This window comes from Barbus barbus (genome assembly GCF_936440315.1).
Source record: "Barbus barbus genome assembly, chromosome: 41".
In the NCBI taxonomy this organism is placed as follows: domain Eukaryota; kingdom Metazoa; phylum Chordata; class Actinopteri; order Cypriniformes; family Cyprinidae; genus Barbus; species Barbus barbus.
Window position 1 is genome coordinate 4,532,375 of NC_136719.1, and position 12,627 is coordinate 4,545,001.

Below are 12,627 nucleotides of genomic sequence, written 5' to 3' on the forward strand. Positions count from 1 at the left end.
AAAAAAGGTTTACAGTGCAAATACTGCTGTTGCATATACTGTGCATAAATAAAAAAATGTTTAGAGTGCAAATACTTTCTTCTATAGTATTTCTTCTATGTAAAGCACTTTGAATTGCCATTGTGTATGAAATGTGCTATATAAATAAACTTTTTACTGTTAACAAACAATGAAATTATAATTAAATGTTTACTAATTATTAGTAGTAGTGTAAATGAGAACTTGTTCTCAACTGATTTTATCTGGTTAAACAAAGGTTAAATAAATAAATTTAAAAAAGTAGTGCTGTGAGTCGACTACCAATGCTTAAAAACATCCCAAGCTAATGTTTGATGCACAGAATTTATTCTGTGGTTTTCCTAAATAGATTATCACAGTGGAATAGTTAGTATAGCATGCTATCCCACTTTCATCAAAACCTATTACAAAGCTATAGCAATGTCATGTCATTAAATATGATAAACAGCGATTCTGGAACAGATCTGCGTCTTCCTTATCCCGTTAAAAAACATATTACAGTATGTAACCATATTCCGTCCGTTCAAAAAAAAAGTTGCTCTAACTGTTCGTTACAAGCAGCATTTGTTGTCAGGCAGGTAGCTTAGCTAACATACATAAACATATTTCTGCTAGCCTACCTGCTGCAAAATTGCACCATTTGTACAAGACAAGTAGAGCTATTTTATGTGTGTAATTTATCACTTACCACTGTCTTGTTTTTTCTTATCCTCCTCTTCCTTTCTCTTCTTTCTTTTTTGGCTTCCTGAAGTATAATTCCGCTTCATGACTGCCGAGGAAGTTTTGTATTTTGCCGGCAGCAGAGATCGCGTGGCTGCTGTCAGCGAGGGGGGCCCCCTTGAGGGGGATCCCGATAACAGTGTCATTGCACTTTACTGCATTCACTATCAATGGGGCGCTCACACAGTTTGTCGCTGCATTTTATTCTTAACCAGTCGTTGTCTTGGGGCCCCAGGCCAGCTCGGGGCCCCAAGCAATTGCTTGGTTTGCCTGCCTTGTCGCGACGGGCCTGCTCAGGCATTTATCTGTACTTACATAATAGGCTAAAAGGTCCTCCTTTGTAAGTGCTGACCAATCCATTTTTGCTGCATTGCTATTACTTTCATTATTAGTCATTGCTATGAAATAGTCAACATTTATCACCAGGTATATTTATCAGACACAGGTATAGACCATTTCAAGGATGTAAACAATAACAAAGGCGTTGGAACGCTTCTGCGCATGTCTGGTCCTGAAGCATTTCCGGTAGCACCATTTTTAAATCTCAGATCTATCAAAACCTACAGCGCGTACTTTTTAAATCTAGCGAAAACGCATGTTAGGTATTTTAAATAAAAATAAAAATAGAATTACCCTTTAAATATGACTGAGGTGCAAACTAACAAAGAACATTAAAAGTCTTCCGGACGGATCAAAGCGGCTCTGATTGATGCTGTGGTGTACACGAGATGGCAGTAAATGTATCGCATACTAGATGCTTACAATTAACTCCTGAGCGGAAAAGTTGGGATCATTTGTTTGTACAATGGATGACATCAGCCTTATGTTCGGTTAAACCGAAGCAAGACAAACAGTGTTACTTACGAACTTATCATGGTTTGTGCTAAGATGTCCGGGGAGGTTTTTGTGGACATTTCACTTGCATTGCTGGGTCAGTCTGCATGTCTACGCAAATATTCATATTTATTTGTACAGCTCTTTTCACAATACATATCGTTTCACTGCAGATTTACAGAACATGCATGTTTATTACAGCGCTAAATGAATGCTAGTAAGCTAATCACTTCATGCCATTATTACTGATTGCATTCGTTTTAAAATGTGTGCATAGTTTGGTCAGGTTTGTTGCTGTGGAACAATGCTAGAAAGCATTTGAATGCTCTATCTGAGCCATCATGTGGTCACAAATAAACAAGATGAATGCAATTCAATGCTGGCTACTGTGTTATACATAAACCTGTTTTTTTTTTTCTTAGATAAAAGTATAACCTACATGCATATTAATAAATGCACACACACTACATACAGTATATATGTGGGTATGTATGTTTTTATGCACATTTACTGTAAACACACATACAGGTAAAAAGTTTGGGCACTATTACTATTTTTTTTAACTGTTTTTAAATAAGTCTCCTATGCTCATCAAGCCTGCAATTCATTGATCAAAAATACAAAAACAGTAATATTTTGAAATATTACAATTTAAAATAATGGTTTTCTATTTTAATATGCTTTAAAATATAATTTATTTCTGTGATGCAAAGCTGAATTTTCAGCATCATTACTCCAGTTATCAGTGTCACATGATCCTTCAGAAGTCATTCTAATATGCTGATATATTATCAGTGTTGGAAAAAGTTGTGCTGCTTAATATTTCTTTATAAACAGAGATAATTTTAGTATTCTTTGAATAAAAGAACAGCATTTACTTATAATAGAAATGTTTTGTAAAAACATGCACTACTGTTCAAAAGTTTGGGATCAGTATTTTTATTTTTTTTTAAAGAATATGAATACATTTATTCAGCAAGGATATTAAATTATTTTTTTGTTTTGTTTTTGTTTAGTGATAGTAAAGACATACTGTTAGGAAAGATTTCTATTTTGAAAATCCCTGTCAGGATTCAATCAATCAATCCTGTATAAAGTATCAGATTCCAGAAAAAAATATTAAGCAGCACAATTGTTTCCAACACTGACAATAACCAAATATCAAATCAGCACATTAGAATGATCTCTGAAGGATCATGTGACACTTAAGACTGGAGAAAAGGCTGATCAAAATCCAGCTTTGCATCACAGAAATAAATATAAAGATTATTAAAATAGAAAACCATTATTTTAAATTGTAATATTTCACAATATTACTGATTTTGTCTGTATTTTTGATCAAATAAATGGAGGCTTGATGAGCATAAGAGACTTCTTTCAAAAACATAAAAAAAAATAGTAATGTGTCCAGACACTTGACCAGTACTGCATATAAACAAAAGACAGAGACTGTTTCCAGCAAATTTATTAACATGTGATCAATATCAAAAGCAGCAGGCTAACCATGAGCAGCTTTGAGTACTACGTTGCATTTCATCCTCAAGCTCTCAAACACATCTGGGTGTTCATATGGTCTCATGTGGTTTTGCACTGTCCCGTCTCCCTGTAGCATTCACTGGGTTATGTGTCTTACATTACAGATGATGACTTTCCTAAAGACAAAAGTAAAAAAACAATTATTTTATTTAATACACAGTATTTACAAATAATACTATTGTTTAATACATCAGTACATATTGGAATTAACATTAGACAAGCATAAGTGATGAAAAATGTTTACCGTTAGCTTTTGTAAACTACTGCAGTTAACGTTAACTGTTTCACTATTCAACATTCAAATTTAGAGAATACATTTCTATAACATGTTACTCACTGGATTTATCTGCTGACAAGATAGCTAGACAACTAATGAGAACTCATGTTTAATTATAGCCCACATAACGCTTCCAACAAAACGCAAATAAAAGCTTGACCCTTTTCACTAAAAAGAATCAAAATGCCAGGCGCATATGTAAACAATGACGAAAACACAATGCTGCATCATACTTGAAGAGTTAACGTAAATAAATACAACGAATCAAATGGAAAAAAAACAAGAACTTGTCCTTACCTGAATCGAAATGTGCTGTACATTATATCCTAGAGCTGCTAGTTGGCCTATTCTGCTTTTCGCTTCACTGCTGCAATCCAGGCGCGTTTCTCGGAAATCTAAACCCTTTAGTTTCCGATTATTTATAAATTAATGTTAGTTCCAGCCCAGAGGGAGCACCCAAGCACCGAGCAACAAGGATCTAGTTTTAATTTCTACATTTTAAACAGCAGGATTAAATAAATTAATCGCAATCCCACTGTGCATCAAGCGCCTGCCGCTATTGTTTTGAATGCGCTCAAACGCTAACCGGAAACGTCCGAGGAACAAAGACGTCACTTCCTTATACCGCCGAATATCCGTTGAAATGGTCTATATGATCAGAGGGGTATTGCACAAAAGTAGAATTAAGAAAGCCAGGATAACAGAACAGTCGCGGCTTGACCTAGTTTAATCAGTGCATCCTGGCTTAATCCGTTGCACGTTTGCTGAGCCAGGATGAGATCACGCGGATATGTCAAGCCAGGAGTATATAGTTTGGATAAATGCACGTTCACGGCATTCTTAAAAAGATCACGAAATCGATCACAGAATCACCGATGCAAAAATGGACAAAACCCGTGCAGCATAGGCTACTTTTCGCCTAATGAGCAACAGCTTCTTATGGAAACGTATAAAGAAGTGAAACATATAATATGTAAAAAAGGCAATACAGCTGCTGTAATAAAGCAAAGAGAGAATGCCTGGCAAACAATAGCGGACCGATTGAATGCGTAAGTAGTCCAAATAACCAGTGCTCCACTGAAACCCTCATAATTACAATTCAAGGAGTTACTTGTCATTTTCAAAAATAATTGTATACTTTAAATGTGACCAGTGGACATGTATACCTTAAATGTGACCAGTGGACATGTATACCTTAAATGTGACCAGTGGACATGCATTTAACATGAAGAATAATTGCAAACACCTACCCACTATGTGCATCTATTTGATCTATTTAGTTTCTTTTATGTCTATAATCTGTTTAATCTTTTTACTCTCATCCATTTGTATGTAGGTTTTGTTTCTAATTGATTTGATGTAATCTATAATCAGATAATTTGCTCTATTTTTATCCATCTAATCTATTTTATCATTTGTATCTATCTATTCCTCTTAAAGAACAAACATGTCTGGCCAAAAAAGGACTTGGCAGCAAGTCAAGATTAAATACAAGAATATTTTGCAGGCTGGTAAGTGACTTGTTTGCGGAGAACATAGGTGACATGTTTGCTGACATTTTATTGTCTGTGCTGATTTTAGCAATAAAAAAAAAAAAGTAATATATCTGGTACGGGGGGTGGCCCTCCAACCCAAGACTTCACCACAGCAGAGGAGCTGGCCCTGGACTTAAATAAAGGGAAGCCAGTGATTGAAGGGATCCAGGGAGGGACAGCCACTGACTCTGGCCCAGCAAGGGATACTGGCCTCTTCATACAAGGTACATTATTGCCATACTACTGCACATGGAAAATATTGAAATCCATATATATTTTGTTATGTGGACTGTGTGACTTTGCCTTAACTTGCAGTGGCTGGCAACACCCTTACACTTTTGGAGCCACCAGACTATGATTCGCCGGTGAGTACTCTTTATTAAATCATAGGCTTTGCATGGCCTGTCAAAAATATCAATACAAGTATTGAATATGGCAGAGGGAAGCCACATCTACAGCAGTGGAGTGCACTTCTGCCGATGATGAGACTGTGTTGCTGGACTCCAGAAGGCTTGAGGTATCATGTCAGTTTTGTGGAAATAGACGCATTTTTTTAAGTTCATTATAGATAAGAAGTCAGGGAAGTGGTACTAATAGAAAATATCATTTGTTACAGGATCCTGACATTGGGCAGCCTGGTAACATAGTGAGTATTGCCTAAAGAAAATTTACATTATGCAAAAATTCTGCTATGCTAACTAAAAGGTGTTCACAGAATTCACAAACTGTCAGATATCGTACTCGGTTACTATCGTAACCTCGGTTCCCTGAGATACGGAACGAGTACTGCGTCTTGCTAAAGACGCTATGGGAAAAAGCCTTTTTTCTCCTTTACTGAAGCCTTATTCAATCACGCAGTGAAACTGCACGATCATTGGTTTGTGCAGTGTGATAAAACGAACCAATGTGTCGGCAGCGGAGCTGCACGAGCCTATGGCGACGGAGCCCGCCAGATCCCGCCAGAATGGGCGGGGTTATCTGGCTATATAATCAGCCGTCTCGCCATAGGATCCTCAGGTTTACTTCGACTGAAGCGACGACTGAGTCGTGCAGCTACCTGGCACGGCAAAGTACGCAGTACTCGTTCCGTATCTCAGGGAACCGAGGTTACGATAGTAACCGAGTACGTTCCCTATCGATACTCCACTCGTACTGCGTCTTGCTAAAGACGCTATGGGAACACAATTCAATCACGCCGTGCTATGGTAGAGGAACGACTGTGTAAAATACCTCCATAAGCATTACATGCTCAGAGGGAAGTATAATAGTATACTCGGGCTAAAGCGAGCTGAGCTCATAGAGGTCACGCTCGGCCCGGGTCATTCCATGTATTCCTCGCATACTCAGCACTTTCAGGGCTGAGATATGTAAGGAACCCATCAGAGAGCTTGAGTGCCCATGCAGTCAAGAGATCTCCGTTAGGGATGTTCCCACAACATAAGTCATACTCATCTAAGCAGATAGGACCTTGGCCTGTAAGGTCGGTACATCCAACTTATAAAACTTTGCAAATGTGGACGGCGAGGCCCAGCCGGCCGCCACACAAATGTCTGTAATGGGCACACCGCTAGACCAGGCCCACGACGAGGCAATGCCTCTAGTCGAATGGGCTCGTACTCCAATGGGGCATTGAAGGCCCAAGGAAGAGTAAGCCAGCGTAACGGCATCCACTATCCACTTAGAGAGTCTCTGCTTCGTGACCGGAAGCCCCTTGGCGCGGTTACCGAAGCTAACAAAGAGCTGTTCCGTGCGCCTGAAGGAGGCGGAACGCTCAAAGTAGATCCGTAGGGCTCTAACAGGGCATAACAGAATGAACTCCCGGTCCTCCTCAGAGGGAGGAAGCGCGGAGAGTGTGATGACCTGAGCTCTGAATGGAGTGGAAAGAACCTTAGGTACGTATCCATGCCTTGGTTTTAGGACGACCTTGGAGTCGTTTGGCCCAAATTCCAGGCAGGCAGGGCTCACAGAGAGCGCCTGCAGGTCTCCTACTCGCTTGACTGACGCTAGTGCTAGTAGCAAAGCAGTCTTCAGCGACAGCGACCGAAGGTTCGTAGACTGGAGCGGCTCAAAAGGAGGGCCCCTCAGGGCCCTCAGCACAGTGGGTAAGTCCCACGTAGGGACAGTAAGGGGCCGAGGCGGATTCAGCCTCTTGGCACCCCTTAGAAAGCGGACGATAACATTGTCCCTGCCCACTGATTGGCCCGCGATAGGGGCGTGGAAGGCCGCTATAGCCGATACGAACACCCTGAGTGTGGAGGGAGAGCGTCCTTTATCCAGCAGTTCCTGCAGGAAGGACAGAATCACCGCCAACTCAGATGTAGGGGGGTCCTCACCGCGGTTTAGACACCATTCGGAGAAAACCGCCCATTTAAGGGCATAGAGGCGTCTCGTAGACGGGGCTCTAGCCTCAGAAATGGTATTTAGCACTCGCTCTGGGAGGCTGGTAGGCTCCCGTTGAGCGGCCAGAGGTGAAGCGCCCACAGTTCGGGACGAGGGTGCCACAATAAACCGTTCGCCTGAGAGAGGAGGTCTCGTCTCAGGGGCACGGGCCAGGGGGCTGCGGTTAGCAGCTGGGTCAGCTCTGACATCCAAGGCTGGTTCTCCCACAGGGGGGCCACCAACAAGACCTTGTGTCGTTGTTCCCTGATTCGCCTGATGACCTGAGGAATCAGAGCGATCGGAGGGAATGCATAGAGGAGGAGGTTGGGCCAGTCGTGGGCCAACGCGTCCTTGACCTTCGAATAATAGGCTGGGCAGTGAGAGTTGTCTTTGGAGGCGAAAAGGTCTACCTCGGCCTTGCCAAAGATTCTCCAGATCATTCGAACCGTCTGCGGGTGGAGCATCCACTCTTCTTAGGGGACGTTGCTCCGTGATAACATATCCGCTCCTTGGTTCAATCTGCCCGGCAAATGTGCTGCTCTCAGCGAGCGCAAGTTGAGCTGAGCCCACTCCAGAAGTCGCTCTACCATAAGGAAGAGGCGCTTCGAGGAGAGACCTCCCTGGTGATTTACGTAGGACACCACTGACATGTTGTCTGAGCGGATCAGCACATGTCGTCCCCTTAGCTCTGGCAGGAAAAACTGGCAGGCTCGACACACTGCTAGCATCTCTAAGCAGTTGATGTGGAGGTTCTGCTCCGCCTTCGACCAAAGGCCAAAGGTCGGTTTGCCTTCGCACAGCGCCCCCCAACCCATGTTGGAGGCGTCTGTCGTGACAACTTTCCTGCTGCAGACCATCCCTATGGTCACACCCTTTCTGAACCATTGTGGGTCCTTCCAGGGGGCTAGGGCTGTTACACAGGCCTGGCTCACCCTGATATGTAGGCGACCGTGTCGCCATGCGTGGGGCGGAACCCGTGGTTTCAACCAGCGCTGAAGTGGCCGCATGTGAAGCAGGCCCAACTGTAGCACCGGCGATGCTGCGGCCATGAGGCCCAGCATCCTCTGAAACGCTTTGACGGGGCGAGCGGTGCCGCTCTGGAAGGAGGCTGCAAGCTTTTGAATGGCCAGAGCGCGTTCTGGCGCTAGCACAGCTCTCATCTGAGCTGAGTCCAAAACTGTTCCCAGAAACGACACCCGTCGGCTGGGAAACAGTGCGCTCTTGGCAAAATTGACCCTGAGCCCCAGGCATTCTAAGTGGCTGAGGAGGAGGGCTCTGTGTGAGAGTAGTTGTACCTCTGACTGGGCCAGAATGAGCCAGTCGTCGAGGTAATTGAGAATGCGGATTCCCATCTGCCTGAGAGGGGAAAGAGCCGCGTCCATGCACTTCGTAAAAGTGCGTGGAGCCAGGGACAGTCCAAAGGGAAGGACCATGTACTGATAAGCCACTCCCTCGAAGGCGAATCTCAAGAATCGTCTGTGATGGGGGGCTATCTGGACGTGAAAGTATGCGTCTTTCAGGTCCAGGGAACAGAACCAGTCCTCTGAGCGAATTTGCGAGAGGATCTGCTTCAGTGTGATCATCCTGAACGACCTCCTCATGAGGGCGCGATTCAGGCGTCTGAGATCGAGGATGGGCCGGAGGCCGCCGTCCTTCTTGGGAACGAGGAAGTAACGGCTGTAAAAGCCTGATTTGCTCTGAGCTGGAGGAACCATTTCTATGGCTCCCTTTTCCAGCAGCGTCATCACTTCTGAACGTAGAACGTGAGCGTTCTTGCCGTCTACAGAAGTGGAGACCACGCCGCTGAAGCGCGGGGGTCTGCGAGCGAATTGGAGTGAGTAACCTCGTTCTATTATCCGTACAACCCATTCTGACACTCCGGGGATGGCCCTCCAGGCCTCGGCCCGCGTGGCAAGAGGTTGGATAAACTCGAGCGATCGACTGCACGGAGGCAGGACGCTCGTGATGGAAGGAAGAGGAAATTTGCTCTCTCTTTGAGAATGTTTGTGTTTTATTTTGCCCATTATAACAACGGACGGTTGCAAGGACGCTTGTACGGGCCCTGTGTTTGCAACAGACACAATGTGCTCTGCACCCGGCGATGAGCGGAGTGACAAGAGGTTTTTTAAGAGAGGCCGCTTGGCGGGCGGTCCGGCCGCGGCGGGACTTGGTCCTCTCCTCTTCCTGGCCTGCAGATCAGGAAGACGCTGGAGGCGCAGGGTCCAACACAATCCTGGGTCGGGGCCCCTGGCGCTGCGGATGGGGGTAGCGTCTGGCCGATCGAGAACGCCCTCGCGTCTGCGGAGCCTTGGCAGGCTGAGAGGCGGAGGCAGGAGGCGGGGGCTTCGCAGGCTGCTTAGTCGGCACAGGCTTGGGGCGACTAGCGGCAGCAGAAGAGCTTGATCGCTTGGGCAGGAAGTGTCGCATGGCTTGCGACGCCTTCTGTGCTTCCGTGAAGCGTTCAGCAAAACCCTCCACCGCAGGTCCAAAGAGGCCGCTAGGCGAAATCGGTGCATCAAGGAAGGAAACCTTGTCTGCGTCCTTGATCTCCGTCAGCGTGAGCCACAGGTGGCGCTCGAGCACCACTAGGCTGGCCATGGACCGTCCAATCGCCTGGGCGGTGGTCTTGGTGGCGCGTAGGGCCAGGTCTGTCGCACTTCTCAGCTCCCTGAGAGTTGCAGGATCAGGTTCAGACTCGTCCATAGCAGCGAGGAGTTTGGCCTGATAGACCTGTAGAACCGCCATAGAGTGAAGCGCCGACGCCGCCTGTCCAGCTGAAGCATAGGAGCGTCCAGCGAGTGCTGAAGTGGTCCTGCATGGCTTGGACGGATGGGCGGCTTTAGCCTTCCAGCCGATGGCAGTGGGTGGGCAGAGATGGGCAGCCACTGACTCATCCAGTTGAGGCATTTTCCCGTACCCCTTTTCTTCAGCGCCGTCAATTGTAGTGAGGGCGGATGAAGAGGAAGTGCGGAGGCGGGCGGAGTAGGGGGCGCGCCACGATTTCGTCAGCTCGTCGTGAACTTCAGGGAAGAACGGCGAGGGTCGCTGTAGAGGGGCCTGACGGCGCCCCGGCAGGAACCACTCATCAAGACGGCTGCGAGAGGGCTCCTCTGGTGGAGACCAATCCAGTCCCAGCTCTTCAACCGCTCTGGAGAGGACACGGAAGAGCTCGGCGTCCATCCCAGCTGCAGCGGTGCTGGGCGCTGAAGAATGCGGGAGGGCGGAGTCTACAGCAGAGCCCGACAGCTCCTCCGCATCAGAAGCTGCCAATGACATGCTGTCATCGGCCAGCTCTTCGTCACTTTTTCCGAACGAGACCAGATCGCTCGCGGCAGCGGAGGGACGCTGGTCGGGCTGGGAAAAAAGGACGGGAGAATGCTCTCTCTGTGGCGAAAACGAGGCACGCGGGACTCGAGCCGGCGTGAGCTCGCTCTCAGCCAAGCACTGAAATCCTCTGCCCCGCCGCTTTTTCCTCACAGGTGCCTGGGAGGAAGAAAACGGGAGGGCGCGAGGGGCGGGATCGCTCTCTGAAAAGAAAGCGATCCGCGAGCGCAGAGAGGCGAGACTGAAACGCTCGCAGTGCGAGCATTCAGTGTCAGCGAGCGCTGCATCTGCATGGGATTTCCCCAAGCAGGAAACGCACTCGCTGTGGCCGTCATCGGAGTGCAGGGGAGCCCTGCACGAGCCGCAAAGTCGGCCAGGCATTTGAAACAACGCCTAAATTTGCTCTTTTAGAGTGCGTGAATTCGCCGGATGGCGGCAGCGAACAGACCGGGGCTTCTGCGGGGCTGGAGCGCGAAGAGCGTCGTCTCAGCAGGCAGGAGGTCTCTGGCTCAGCTGCGAGGCGTGTCAACGGCGATGGCGGCTTCTTGGGATCAGCGAAGGCGAGATGTCGTCGCTGAAGGAGAAGAAATCTGAGGATCCTATGGCGAGACGGCTGATTATATAGCCAGATAACCCCGCCCATTCTGGCGGGATCTGGCGGGCTCCGTCGCCATAGGCTCGTGCAGCTCCGCTGCCGACACATTGGTTCGTTTTATCACACTGCACAAACCAATGATCGTGCAGTTTCACTGCGTGATTGAATAAGGCTTCAGTAAAGGAGAAAAAAGGCTTTTTCCCATAGCGTCTTTAGCAAGACGCAGTACGAGTGGAGTATCGATAGGGAACTCTACACAACACATCTTAAGAGACAGATCGAGCTGACAGAAGTCAAGATTGATGTGAACAAAAGAAAGCTGCAGGACATGGACCTTGAGATGCAAATTAAACGCAAGACACTGAGGAAACTAGAACTGGAAATCCAGAAACTAGAAAGAGAAGTAAGTGACTTCAGTACATACTGTAACCATGACTGTAAGACAATGTATTAATCATCATAATTGTTTCTCTCCAAAGCTCCAAGCTGACAAGTGATAACAGCAAAATAATAAAAGAAAAATATTCCAAAACCATTGTGGTCTTGTAACTTTTTTTTATGAATGTCAAGTAAACTTTATAGTTATTGATCCAGTGAAGTGGAACTAGAATTTGGGAAGATAACCACAGTGTGTGCTACCGATGCCAAATAAAATTAATGTACACATGAAAAAGTTATATAGCCTACATTATGCTTTATTAAGGGATGGGCTAAATCAAAACTAAATTAACTGAAATAATTTGCAATGTATTGTTCTCTAACAAGTCTACCATTTATGTTATCTGGGAATATGGCAGCATTGTCCCAATCAACATCCAAAGCAACTCTGGGAGCCCTTTCTTTTCTTAGGCTGGCAATATTGTGCAGCACTGTGCAGGCAACAGTCACGTCACATGCTCTGTCTGGGGAGACCCTCAGGTGGTGCAGGCACTGAAATCGTGATTTCAGGAGGCCGAAGGTCATTTCAATCGGAGCCCTGGTTTTGGCATGGGCATGGTTGTAAGCTTGCTGTGCTGGGGTTTGGGGGTCTGTAAGGGGAGTCATCAGAAATGTCTCACAGGCATAGCCTTTATCCCCCAGCAGCACACCAGAGAACTCACCTGCGAATACAAAACATAATTCTTACAAGTACTGTACTCTTGATGTTCAAGGTGCTTAAAAAAAATGGGGGGGCTTACCTAGAGAGAGTCTCTGGTGAATTCTACTGGCCCGAAAGATTCTGGAGTCATGGACTGAGCCAGGCCACTTTGCCTCTAAACTTGTGATAAGGCAGTCAGCATCACAGATCATCTGTAAAAATATATAGCCAATTAAGGTCATTTAATGCACAGAATAATTATGTAGCTGACAGTAACCATAACTCATTCTTACCTGAACATTAACACTGTGGAAGGATTTCCTGTTAACAT